Source organism: Pinus tabuliformis, chromosome J (assembly GCF_031772625.1).
Source record: "Pinus tabuliformis cultivar Carrire ecotype Pingquan chromosome J, CPIR1, whole genome shotgun sequence".
In the NCBI taxonomy this organism is placed as follows: domain Eukaryota; kingdom Viridiplantae; phylum Streptophyta; class Pinopsida; order Pinales; family Pinaceae; genus Pinus; species Pinus tabuliformis.
Window position 1 is genome coordinate 45,392,992 of NC_142295.1, and position 14,682 is coordinate 45,407,673.

Consider the following 14,682-nt stretch of genomic DNA (forward strand, 5'->3'; position numbering starts at 1 on the left):
AAACCTTCCATGTATTTCTTCAAATCTGCTTTCATACCATCGATATTAGCTTCCATGGAAAATATAAAACTATTTATCTTAGCTTCGATCACATTCTTCAAATCATCCATCCCATTTTTCTTACTAGGTGTTTCTATTTTCTTGATTCAAGTCATTATTTTTCTTTCTTTTTGGAGCTCGATATTTAAATCACTGTAACTCTATAATTTCATATCTTCAAGTTCTGAAATTGCATCTTGTGGTAGCCCTCTAATCCCTCTTTCCAACCCCGGAAGTTTGATCAATATTGGATTCTCCAAGGAAGCGTTATTCCAAATATCCCACTGTGGATAGATTATATATTTTTTCAGTAGAGCGAACTTGTACGAAGTCCCATGTGTCACTATTTCGACCTTTGAATCTGAAAATGATACACCAAAAAGCAAAATCTATTCTATTTATGTAACTTCTTATGAAATTTCAATCTAATGCTCAGAGAGAAAGTTATGACGACTTTCCCAAGGTCACCTGTTTGGCATGTAATTTGGGAGCATGCAAAAACCCTAAATTTCTTGGACCATATCTCCAAAAATATAGAGAAACAAGATCTGAAATTCGAGCCCAGGCAGCTGTCACACTTTAGTGGGATAGAACAGTTCTATATAGACACTTTTCCCTGTAACACATTGCCACGTGTCTCTTATTGGATCTAGTCTTTTGCTACCATGCGTCCATTTAGGACCAGAAAGAAAACGCCCTAGCTTCTTTCATTTAGCACACAAATCCTTTGTTAATTTCTTATCGCCCATCCCAACACATTAACACTAGCGGCCCATTCCCGATGATTTCACTTTGCCTAATATCGCATATTTGAGACGCCTGTCATGTTAAAACCTATGATATCAAAAGCTCTGATACCTAATAAGCTGTCTTTTTGGCTCAAACGTTGATGAACTCATGGTCTGCATGTCTTCTCGGCGTTGTTTTGCGCATCTTAGTGCAAATGCTAGTTTTATTCATTGCGAATATTATTTTGGCCACGAGTACATAGATTTGGAATAAATGAGCACATAGAATTAGAAACAATTATATGAATTTACTCATAGTTCACATCATTATTGAATTATGATAATTCGATTTTTATAATCTTTAGAATTTTATTTAGGATTGGTCAACATAAAAAGTATAATTGATATATATATATATATATATATATATATATATATATATATATATATATATATATATATATATAATTGATTTTCCAAGGCTTTATCTTATAAATAGTAATGAATGAACTTTTTATCATATATTTTTCTCTAAGACTCTTAAGAGACATGGTTTGAGAATCTATTTTAAGCCTTGTCTGGTCTGTTAGTGTCAGTCTTTCCAGCCTTCCTCCAGTGATCAAACGTGCTCTTACAAAGTGATTTTGAAGTGTCAAGGTCAAATTTTGTCATTTCAGTGAGTCTTCAAGCAAAATTTGGTCACTAGGCATTAGGTCTATGGTTTGCTCTCACTCTTTTCAAAGTTGCCCAAATGCCAATCTATGTCACTATTCAGCTGATTCTATCATCATTCATAGGGTTGTCATTATCATGTCAGTGTCTAATGAGTCATTTTACACCTTGTTCATGCTTCAGTTGCGCCCAGGCAAGGTCATTTCCCTCTCCTAGGGTTTTGAAAACTAATTTCTCTTGGACGGTTAAATCATTAGAAAAACTTGTATCCAGATGTTCATACACCTTCCCCTATCCTTCATGTACCTTATTAAACACTTTCCATCACTGAGATCCCCCAAATTCCTCATTTTTGCACAAACCCTAGTTTCTAGCTACAACTTGGCAATTTTCTAGGTTGGGCCTGTGTTTTTCCCTTTTGGACCCCTTCTCCTCACTTGATCTCCACGATTCCACTTTCCCCTGCTTCCTAACATCCCTCCCCACTCCCAAAAATTTCCCCAAGAATTTAGAAGCCCCCTATCCCCTTCATTTCGCTTCATTTCCACAAAATCCCTTGTTCCACACATCGGGATAAGTGTCACTCAAAAGCCATTTCAGAGAAATCAAAGATGAATTTTGGAAAACTGAGAGAGTTTTTTGTCCACAACATGCCAATGAAGAAAAACCTCCTTCACTTTTTGCAGAGGTGTCATGGTTTTAGAGAAATGTCAAAATTACAATCGTCGGATCCAAGGAGGTTGGCCAAGGCACTAAAACGAAGGAAAAGGCACGATCCCCTTCACATCTTGGCTGAGGCTTCCTTGAAGGAGCATGATACTAAATGAATTAACTTCAGCACAAATTTCAAAAAAACTTGAGCATTTTTTGTCACTTGTGAATTTTTGGGCAAAAAACAGGTTTTCCTCCCCAACAGGTCGCGCGCCGCGCACAACCTATTCGATGGGCAACTCCATTTCGGGAAAACTCAGCATTTTTGGATTTTTCATGCAAAGATACACCTGCTCAGCAATTACCAAGATATTTCATCAAGTTTTGAGCCTCCAGAAGGTCAAAAAACATGCAAAAAATGACTTTCTGCCACCTTTTTGACACACGGGAAGCAGTCTTGGGAGATTGCAATTTTGGAGGGGCAAATGGCCACCAAATTCCGCAATTCCACTTGGGTTGGAAAGTAGACATCCAGACCTTTCCAACAAGCCCAATTTTGATTCATTTGGACACCTGGAAGTGCTTCAAAATCAGCTCCAAAGGCGCGCGACCTGTTCAGGATCAGGGCGCGACCTGTTGGGAAAGTTTGCCAATTTTTCATCTACAGCTCAGGAATTCGCCCAGCTTTGACCAGTTTTGACTTGTGATGGGATTTTTCACCCTCTTTGATGTAATTAATGTATTTTCATATTGACATGACATTTATTTACCTATTCTAGAAGATTCATTCATGAAATAGCAAACATTTAATGAATGAATTGGTTTCCTAGCTTATAAAGGCAAGTTGTTTTGACTGCCTAGATTTTAGTGCTCAGTTTAGAATTGGTTGAAACAGCTCCTAGAAGGATGAGCTCGACCCCTAGAGGCAAGGAAAGGTGTTAGCTTGCCTATATTATGTATTTTCTTAGTCATTTTCAGGGGTTGGAGAGGTTGGACTCTTGAGGGAGAAAGCTTCTATTGTATTACTCATTGTATCTCTTCAATTTTTGGCAAAGGAAGACCAGGGTTTTGCAGTCCTTTTTGGGATTCCTGTGGTTACATGTATTGATGGTGTGCTTCTCTTTGTACTTGTAAGTGTGTTATGTGAAATCATCCTCTTTCTTTTTCTTCTGAAATTAGGCAAATGAAGTGTTAAAGTAGAATTCATGATTTCCATGCTCTGCTTTTAAATTTGCTTAATATCAATGTTTTCATCTGTTTAAGGAGAACTCAAGGTGATTGCTTGCTCTCCTTAGCTTCTCACCGATCATTCCTACCCATTCACTTAATTTAAAGGCATCAATACAGTCTCCTACCTTGCCCCAAAGAATCCCCTGCAAAAACTGTGTCCAATCCCCGCACCCAAAATTGCCTTTCCCCGATTTTCCACCAAAATCCAAAAAAATCCCAAAACAAACTCTTTTTATCAGTTTACTAGCCTAAAATCAGTGTTTCCTTATTGGTTATCTCGCCCTTTGAAGATCTTTATCGAGATAGATCGGAGAGAGCCCTCTCCTGCCCCGTAGGGCTAGCTACGAGGCTAAGTGGTTTGATGTTGCCTTGAAGTTTGCCTTTCTCAGCCTGAGGTGAAATTTCAAGCGCTAACACGGTCACCACTTAATCATTTGAAGAGCAAGTGGAGAATGTCTTTAAAAGAATAATAATTTTCTTTCAACTCTATTTATAAATTTAGTAATATTTTTTTATGGATTTTTATAAACTTTGATTATCGAAATTACTCTAAAGGGTTAGTTTATAAGGAAAATGTGGGAATCCATTTAAAGTATTAGATTTTGAAAAATAACAAAATTATATTATCAAGATCCTCATATTTGTGGCTGCTATCAAAATTACTTACTTAAGAGGGAGAGACATTTGTTAACTAATAGATTATTAGGTAAATGTTAATTTGGATATTTAAATCACATATATTTATTTGTAAATCTATTTCAATTATTTGAAATCTATTTATTAGTTAGTATTAAATAATAATGTTTTTTTGTTAATGAAATTTGAGTAAATTTTCTCTTATCAATAGTTTAAAAATATTTAACAATTCAAATTCATATTGAATAAATAATCAATTATATATATACCACATTATTTTCATACTTAATTATAAATTATATCAATGAAACCTTTACAAGGTATATACTTGTCTCAACCTTAGAAGTCTAACTCTAGCTTGGAAGTTGTACCAATGAAATCCTTGCAAAGTGCATAATTGACTCACAGTTACTGTACTTTAGCTAGTCCAAACCTCACATTATTCTACCTAAACTTTTCAAGGGTAATGTGAATAGGCTTCCACCTTTACATGGTTTTGGAGGTCTTTAACTCAATTTAAATTAATCCAAGTCTTAGTCAATGAATCAAAAACTTCATATTCTTATTTTATTCAACATTAATTAGGAAAGTTATAAATTCCAAGTCTACCTTAAACTAGGGTTTATGATGATCATGTAACATATAGTATACAATTAATATATAGCAATTTAACCATAAGAAAAGTTATAAATCCCAAGACTACCTTAAATTAGGGTTTATGATTGCTATGTAGCATACTTTATATGTAGATACCTAGTGTATCTATATGAATTGTGATTTTTTTGGCATGTGGTATTAGTAATTCATTGTTTTAAGCCATGGTATTATAACCAATCCTATTAACACGTTAAGAATGTTCATGGTAAAGTGGAGGTGAATCTCAATGATTTTATATATATATATATATATATATTCTTTTAATAATTAATAGTTATTAATAATAGTTTAAAATAAATCTATAATTTAGTTATTTTTTATGATTTTTTTTAATGTTGGAAAAATGTGAGATGTATCAAGAGGTAATTGTTTTGGTACCTATCAATATTTACCATCTATTTAGTTTATATTGTTGCTTTAGTCTTTAACATATCTTAAATGACTATTTCTTTCTTCTTCCTTTGTGGTTTTACTTTATATATAGCAACAATATAAACTAAATAGATGGTAAATGTTGATAGGTATCAAAACAATTACCTCATGATACATCTCACATTTTGCCAACATTAAATTTTTATATATAAAAAAAAAAAAAACTAAATTATATATATATATATATATATAATTTAAAATAAATTTATAATTTTGTTAAATTTTATGATTCTTTCTTTTTGGGGGGGGGGAATGTGAGATGTATTATGAAGTAAGTGGTTTGATTCCTATCAACATTTACCTTCCATTTAATTTATTTTATTGTTTTAGTCTTTAACATAACTAGTTCTTTCTTCTTCTTCTATTGTTTTATCTTTTGTCTCAGTACTTTCCAGAACCATTTCCTCAGTACTTTCCAGAACAATCCTGTGGGTGGACATGCTTAAAACTATGAAAAAACAAAAGGATAAAGGACCGGAACATTGGCATTTGGACCTAGCCAGTCTTGCTATATAGATATATAGATATATATCAAAAGAAACAAAAAGTTGACCAACCCCAAGAGTAGCTCAATTTTCTGTTAATAGGCCAGCAGTGAATTTTGGATTGGACTCTTTAGTCCAAAATTATGACTGTTGATGTGGCAGTAGAGTTGGCTTGAGGGGAGGCTTGAGATGGAAACATAGGTCCTTTATGGTGTTCATTCAACACAATTTCTAAGCCTGAAACTACGTAGCATTCTATGTGAGACAATCAAACAACTATATCATCCAAGTTGTATTTGATGTACCTGAGGATGCACTTGATGTCCTCTTGACCTGTAAAGAGTTTATAGTTTTCTACTTGCTTTTCTCTGATGAATATGCTGAGAAAAGTTTCCATTTGACGATGTTGAGTGATGGAATGAAGGAAGTGGATCCTTTGCCTGTGAAACTTCCTCGGATTGAGTATCCACTTGAGGCTACTTCCTTCGATATCTAAGTCTGAAAATTCAACACAATCTCCAAATTCCTTAGCCTATAGTTGAAGAATTTATTTTCGTACCTCCAAGGGCGCCACGTCGAAGTAGTTGGAAATTGATTCCTAGCTAAACAACCTTCAATTCCACATCTAAGAGGACCCTAAAACTCCTCCTCTGCGATTGGGAGCACGTAACCTTGGCGCCATGAGAATAGTAAACCTGCAATACAAATAAAGTCTATGACTTGTGGTTAAAAGACTCACTCAAAAGGACCTACAGTCAAGATGGAGATGCAGGGGAAGAAGGTGGTAAAGGAAACACGATGGTAGTGTAATGATTTTAAAGATTAAGTTGCAACGACTGTGAATGACCCCATTAAAACCATATGGAGAAGGTACTTGGGTACCAAACTCTGCAACCAAAATAGACAAGGAAAGGAGATCCATGTAGGGTCCAAGTTATCTGGTGTCGCCGAGGGAAGGACTACAATGAGTTCAAAGGAAGGTCCAGACCCAAAATTATGGATAAAAAGAACAAAAACATTGTCCAACGAGAGAATTAAAGACCTTAGTGTCAGATTAGAGAAAATGCAAATGGAAACCAACAACTAGTATATCAACCATCATTAATCAAACTGACAGAGGTATAAAATTAAACCCTATCACTAAAGAACCAAGACTGAAATTGAGTGGATGGGTCGACCTCAGGAAGACAGTGACAAAACTTTTCGAGAACACTAGGAAGAGGATAGGTGGATAACTTACCCTAAAACCCAATGAGCTCCCAACGGTGATGGAGCACTCAGAGAACTAGTCTTTGAATGTTAAGGTAAGGAACCAATAACAAATAACTCTGCCGAAATGGTCTTTAACCATACCAGAGAGGTCCTAGAAACAAATATTCCTATAATTTTAAGCACTATGGAAATGTTTCCAACTTAGAGAACATGTTTTCCATTGCTAGCTAGATGTAGATTATGCAACCATAGGGCTGCCTAGTGAGAGTGGGAGACATAATTTTCTCATTAATGATCTTACCTTGGTTGTCAAACGGGAGAGAAGAGACGTCCAATCCACTATGAGAGGGGCAACCCATCCCCAGACCGACAGAAGTGAATGAATAACCAGACATTATACCACACATAGGGATTGAGACTCGGTACTGCAGACATTTAAGGCACTACAAATTACACATTTGTAAACCTTCAATCGATGCGAATTCCTGCCATGCTTGCGTCCTGGTCCACCATGTGTAAGGCTCATCACTACCATTGAGAACCAACACCTTGCTGACCACCCAAATTTTGTGCATGGTCATTATGACTAGATTGCTTGTAAAATATCACCGTCGAGGCTTGTTATTAGAGTGTCTCATGGTTAGAACATTTTTGGCCAGAAATCACCCCCATCAGGGAATGATTAGTGAAATTTATACATGAAAGGTTGAGAACATTTTTAAATTCTGAAGAATTCAAGAACTAGAAATGCATTGTATATTGAAAATTATGTATTTAAAAAATCATAATAATTAAGTTAGGTTTACAATTTGAATATCTAATTTGAGTCAAACTTAACTAAAAATCTATTAAGGATAAAATCTTTACTGAAAAAAGAATTCATTTTATGTGAATACCTAAGCGACAACCTTCAATTAAAAATAACACCACATATTTTTTTTTGGGGGAGGGTTGTGTGTGTGTGGGGGGGGGGGGGGCGCGGGGGCGCGCTGAGCGGTAGATTTTTTCTTGAAGCCATAGACTAACAACAATATTTTCCTCTAAGTGCACAACCTTAAATGAAATCAAAGATAGCATCACATGGTTTTTTCCTCATCTTAATGTGTCCATCCTTTATTCACTGAGCATTCTCATTTCCAAATTAAAATACATTCTCATTAGCATTAGCATAGATCCATCTAACTCCAGATCTACCAACAACTGCGAGGAATCAAATATCTCAAGTGCAAAACTTTCCTCAAGTTTTGCACTCAGAGAGATTTGCATCTTGAGAAATTTGATCCCTCTCTATGCTTGGAAGATCTAGAATTAAATGGATCTATGATAGTTATTACACTATTCTACGTTATTAATTTATTGTAAATACTTTATAATTATCTATTTATCTTTAACATAATTTACATGTCTAGTTCTGTAAAATTCCTAGTCAAAATTCCATGTAATAAAAGTTAATAAATGCAAAAATAATAACCACAGTTGATGGGACACTTATTCCACGCTCAATGTTGGGCAAGACATCCTAGTATGGGTGTTCATTTGGTTATTAATGGCTAAGGATATTGGCAAAGGCAATGGCTAAGGCTATGGAAAGGCCAAATGACATTTTTGGCACATTTATTTATGCAAATAATGGAAATTAGGAGAAAAGGGAGGTGAAAGGTCACAGGTTCCATGTGAGAAGTAAAATAATCGAAATGAAGAAAATAGAGGCCTTGTTCATAAAAACGCTTCTGAGGATTAGTTGGTAACCTTTTATCAGTTCATTTTTGGATCTCTCTCATTATTCTCTCTCTCTCACTCTTGGATACTTAGAGTTTTGTTGGATCACTCTTGGAGTGTGTCACATACTTAGATTTTTGGAGAAAGAAGGCAAAGGAAGAGCAGGGAAGCACAAGAGGGCATTAGGCTTAATAGCTACAACGGGTTTGCTTGCAAGTACCGAGTTCAATGTATGTTTTCCTCACTATTTTTGGAATGCATGGCATATGCATGTGGTTTGTTGGTTATGATCTGTCATTTGCATGGAGGATGGTCAGGATTGACAGTGGATTTCCTAGCCTTACCATTTCCTCGATAACCATGGTGATTGTGGATTTGTTTTCCTTGTTTTTTTTTTGTTGGTTCTCATGTTTCCTTAACTTGGGTTGAGTTATTAGTCTTGGAAGCTCTAGTTGGACAAACGATCTGGAAGCCCTGTAGCAACTTGGGTTGAGTTACTAGTCTTGGAAGCCTTTGTTGGACAAATTCTCTGGAAGCCCTTGGTGAATTGAGTTACTAGTCTTGGAAGCCTTGGTTGGAAAAATTCTCTGGAAGCCCGGTAAAATTTGTGAGTTTAATTATTATTCCCGAAATCCTTGGTTGGACAAAAGCTCTGGAAGCCTTGGAAGGCTTGGATAGAGACCAATCTGATGATGGTTTTGTGATGTCTGACTATGAGGTGGAACCATTGTTTGATGGGTTGAGGTGGATGGCCTCTAGAAGCCATGGATGGTTTTTTATTTATGTGTTCTATGAGATCCCACATTCATGCTTGGAATATGGCATGGGGGTGAATGGCTGAAGAGATATTTGGCTTAGACATTCTATGGTCGGGTGGAATGTGGAAGTCCCATCCTGGGTTTGGATTTTGCATCATCAATATGAGGTTATTTCTCCTTGTAATTCTATGAGTATTATATTGGTTATATGTGGTTTATATGGTTGTGATTTCCTTGGTATTTTTGTCGTTGTTATGTTGGTTATATATATGTTGTATGACAATAGATATGTATGGATCTCATCATGTTTTTAAGGGTAAATGAATGAACAATGTATCTATGACCTAATGGTTGAAATGGCAGTTGATGTGTTGAGGCATCAATGCTTCTTAGAAATTCTCAACCAAGTATGAGATCCCTATGCTCAGATCTGTTATTTACACCTATAGATTACATATTCGTGATATGTTTGACGAAATTCTTGTCATGGCTAGTAGGGGTCCATTCAAGGTCTTATTCAAGTAATTGCATTTGTATTGTCATTTCTCTGTTATTTTACTATTCTGAAGATGTTATTCAATTCTAGGTGGTGACTTGGGTTTTGGGCTTGAAAAAGTAGCTCAAATCCTAGGGAAGCTAGCACAACACTGTGCAAAATAGACCCTAGGCGCTGGCTTGCAGGCCTGTGAGAGTGTCCAGAGGTTAAGTGGTCCAAAATCTTAGTGGGGCCCAAGGGCTGGTTGGAAGAAAGGTTGGATTGGTTCCTAAGGGTCCTAATGCCAATGTTGAATGATGTATGGTTTGTTTCTATTGGTTCCACTTCCTTAACATGACTTAGGATGTCGAATCATATCATAGTGGCCTCTCATCGCGTGTTTACCCCGTCTGGCCGGTTGCTTCGGTAGATGTGGGAGGAGGGTTTCATAGAGTGGTCTCAGAGCATGGTTCACCCCTCGGACTGGATCGATTGTGTGTTGGTCATGCATGCATATTGGTTGCATGTGTGTCACTTACACTTACATTTTGTGTACTTGTTGCATTTGCATGATGTTTATCATGGTTGTAGGGATGTTGTCATGTGGAATTTGATGTTGTTACTGTGGGATGCATCATCATGAGTGTATGACTGGTTACATGTTGTTATATGTCTCTTACATGTATCATTTTTGTAGGCTTCGTTACATTCTTGTATGTTTGGTTTCATTCTTGTATGCTTGGTTGCATGCATCAATATTGTAGGTTTGGTTTCAAGTATTGTTCATTTATGCTTGATTATATGTGTTTATGCATGTGTGTGGTTGGTTACACATTGATTATGTATGTTGATGTTTTCATGTGGTCAAGTATACAGTGATGTAATGGTTGTTGTCATGCAGGAGGTCGTGGTATGTGTTGTTGTTAAGGTCATGCATTGATGGTTGGACCCTAGCTAGAATGATGGTCACATGGTTATATGCTTATGTGTATGTTTATATGTGTTGTCATGATTATTTTATACATGTATCACGCTGATTTGTTGATCTTGTAGACAAGGTATACTCCCTGATCTATACTAAGGTACGTTGGTTTATTTTGATTTGGATTAGCTAACATGATATACCTTGCAGGAAGAAATAACAAATGGCTAGCAAGATGGTAGACTAGAAAGACTCTCCCTATGAATCAGATGAGCAGTATGGTGTTGGGAATTCTTTTGATTTCGCAGATGCACTAAGAAGCTTAAAGGAAGAAATAAGGAGTTGTAAGGCAGATAATGATAGAATCATACAGGCATAGGAGAAAGTAGCAGAGGTAAATGCAATGATACTTCAAAGTTTGTTAGATTTGCAGCGATAGGGACCACTTCGGATCAGCCATCAGTAGGAGGAAAAAACTAATGGGGCATATGGTAGTAGTTCACATGGTGGACATAGGTAAGATAGCGATGACACGATCAGAGATGGAAAATTGTTGGACACTTCGGGTAGGAGAAGGGATAGACACATGTACCATTCTAGTTCTACTTCTAACAGGCATGATGATTGATATCATTATCATTCGTACAGGAGGAGTGATAGGGGATACTTACCAGAAGAGTTTAAGAAAGAAAAGCCACCAACATTTGATGGAAAGATGAAGAAATCACAGGATGCATAGGCATGGTTTCTTGGTATGAAGAAGTTTTTCACGTTGCATGATTATTCATCTAGAAATTTACAGGGTAATTTCCTCGGATAGAACACCAAAGGAAACCACTCAAAAACAGATCACATATCAATACACTAGTATTCTTGACATAGTTAAAACCCTCAAAGAGGGAAACAGTCGACGACCTAATCCAATGCGGCCACTTTAGGCAATTTATTAATAAAAGAATGAAAATTTACATAAGCTTCTCTCATGAACGGTTACCCTAAAAATGACCCTTCATGCTCTTTAAATAGATATCATGGACCAATCGGATGTTAAGCCACAGATAAAGTGTCAGTAATACCGAGGAGAGAATGAACTATCGAATCACTTCATGTCTAGAACATATCATGACCGTCAGATTGTAAGTTACAAAAGTACATAGTAAAGATACACACTTTACCTAACTCTACACTAGACCAAGTTATACTTATCTATTTCCTATGTGTCGGAATATCCTAACATCCACCCTTAAGAACAACTTGGGATAGGATTGAAGGATGTAAAAATATGACACAATAGGAGAAGGAAGGAGGCATTAGAGCCTATCCCCCGTTAGTGACAACTTCCTGAACTCCAACCATAAATCGAAGTTTAGTAAACTTCGCCTCTATGAGAGCCTTTGTAAAGATGTCTGCAACTTGATAATTTGTTGAACAATATTGCACTTCAAGAACATTGTCATGAATGAGCTTTCCGATGAAGTGCATGTGCAGTTCAATGTGTTTGTTGCACTGATTTTGGACTAGATCTTTGCATAGTTGAATGGCACTTTGATTATCACACCAAAGTGTAGTCGGATGTTGTTACTGAAAGTCAAAATCTAACAGGATCTGACAAAGCCACAGGGCTTCCTTACTAGCTTCTACGACACCACGATACTCTGCTTCTGTTGAAGAAAGAGAAATGGCACTTTTCTTCAAAAAGCCATAACTTCTTCATCCAGAAGCCATTTTCAAAGCTATTTTTTTTAATCAGCCCAATTTTTTGAGATATTTCCATTGGAACACTTAGTTTTAGCATCTACAACCTCAATTTCAATTAAAATGGAAAGTATGTGACAAGTTATTCTTGACGGCACCAACTACTTCCAATGGTGGTCCTACATTGTGGATTTACTTAGAAGTAAAGGTCTTTACAGAATAGCCTCAGGCCAAGAAACCAAACCTCAAGCTGAAGATAAGGTAGCCAAATGGGAAAATAGGCAAGATCAAGCATGTGGGTTGATAGGGATGTCTATTTCTCCAGACCTTAGATTCCATATCGCAGAACTTGATACTCCTAATGAAGCAATGAAATAGCTCGCTAAAGTTTTTGGAATTAAAAATGAAATTATATCCCATCAACTCGAAAATGAGTTGCTTACATTGGACCCCAATAATTTTTCTTCCATTGAAGATTTTTTGTCCAAGTTCAAGACCCTTAGACTTCTCTTGGAAGGTGTTAATGTTAAGAAAGAAGATGGTAGTCTTATCCATTCCATTCTTACTAAGTTGGGACCAACCTACTCTGTGTTTGTTTCTACCTTCCATTCTACTAGAGAAGCCTTTATTTATCAAGGACAAGACTACAAGTCCCCCTCTTTTGATGCCTTTTGTGATTCTTTAATAAGAGAACAAGAAAAGCTCTTATATATTGGTCTTCTTAATCTTGGAAACTCTTCTAAGAAAGCCTTAGCCACCCAGCAGTAACTAAATTCAAATATTCCTAATAAGAAGTATCCTAAAAAAAATGGTCCTAAACCAAACAAGGGTCCTAAGCAATTTCAGTCTCAAAATGAAAAATCATTTCAACAAAATGATAAGGAAAATACAAACAAAGGGAAGAAGATTGATAGACATTTCCACTTTTGTAATCGAAATGGACATTTAGAATCCAAATGCTTTAAGAAGATGGAATCCTTGGAAGTAGAAATGAAGAAGCATAACACCCATTTGGAGCACCCTTCAACTTCAACTTCATGTTCAGGAATAGCACTTTCTGCATGTGGTTTTCAAACATCTCGGTCTGGTTATGCACTAAATGTATCTTCTTCTTCTCATTCTCATGAGTGGCTCATTGATTCTGGAGCTTCTTATCACATGGCCAAAAACAAAGCCATGTTTTCTTCTTTAAATGATTTTAACACCAAAAATATATATGTTGGTGATGATAGATCTCTTAGTGTTGTAGGGACTGGAACTATTCATCTAAACAATGGTCAATTTAATGATGTATTATGTGTTCCAACCTTATCCTGCAACCTTCTATCTGTATATCAGATAACTCATTTAGGTGAAGGTAAAATCGTTGAATTTTCACCTCACAGTGTTGTAATTAAGGACCTAAGAGATCCTAGAGAGATTTATGCTACTGGCATTGCTGATGATTATACAAGGTTGTATAAGTTTAACAACTTTGGGTCATCAAATCTTCCCTTGGTATTTGTTGCTCATAAAGATGAAGTGAGCAAACTTTAGCATGAGTGATTTGGTCACGTAAACTATCGCTCCCTTCGGAATCTATGTAAAGAAAATATGATGACAGGTCTTCCAATGGTATCTTGCAGAGATGGTGTTTGTTCCGGATGTGTAACTGGAAAACATCATCGGTATAGTTTTGGAAAACATGCCTCTTCGCACGCCTCAACCCCTTTACAACTTGTGCATAGTGACTTATGTGGTCCACTTCCAGTTGTTTCATTTTCTAGCTACAAGTATTTCTTAACTTTTATTGATGATTTCCCGAGATGCACTTGGGTATACTTCTTATAACTCAAGAGTGAGGTATTTAACATGTTCTTGGCCTTTAAGGCCTTTGTTGAAAAACAATCTAGACATCAAATTCTTAAGCTAAGATCCGATAATGGTGGAGAATATGTTAACAACAAATTCATCAACTTTTGCACTGAGAATGGAATTCAAATGCAACATATTGTTCCATATACTCCACAACAAAATGGTGTAGTTGAAAGGAAGAATCGCACCTTAAAGGAAATGGCTAATTGTATGCTTCAATCTAAAGGACGTACTCTTAATTTTTGGGCAGAAGCAATTAACTGTGAAAATTACATAGTAAATCGCACTCCTACTAAGGTTTTAAAGAATATCACTCTAGAAGAAGCATGGAGCTCAATTAAACCAGATGTAAGTTACTTTTATGTTTTTGGAGGTGAAGAATGGGCCCATATTTCAAATGAGAAACATAAAGCTTTAGAACCTAAGAGTGAAAAATGTTTTTTTTTTGGCTATTCTGAAGATGTCAATGGATATAGACTTATTCCACTTAAGTCCAAAAATGTTATCATTAGAAGAG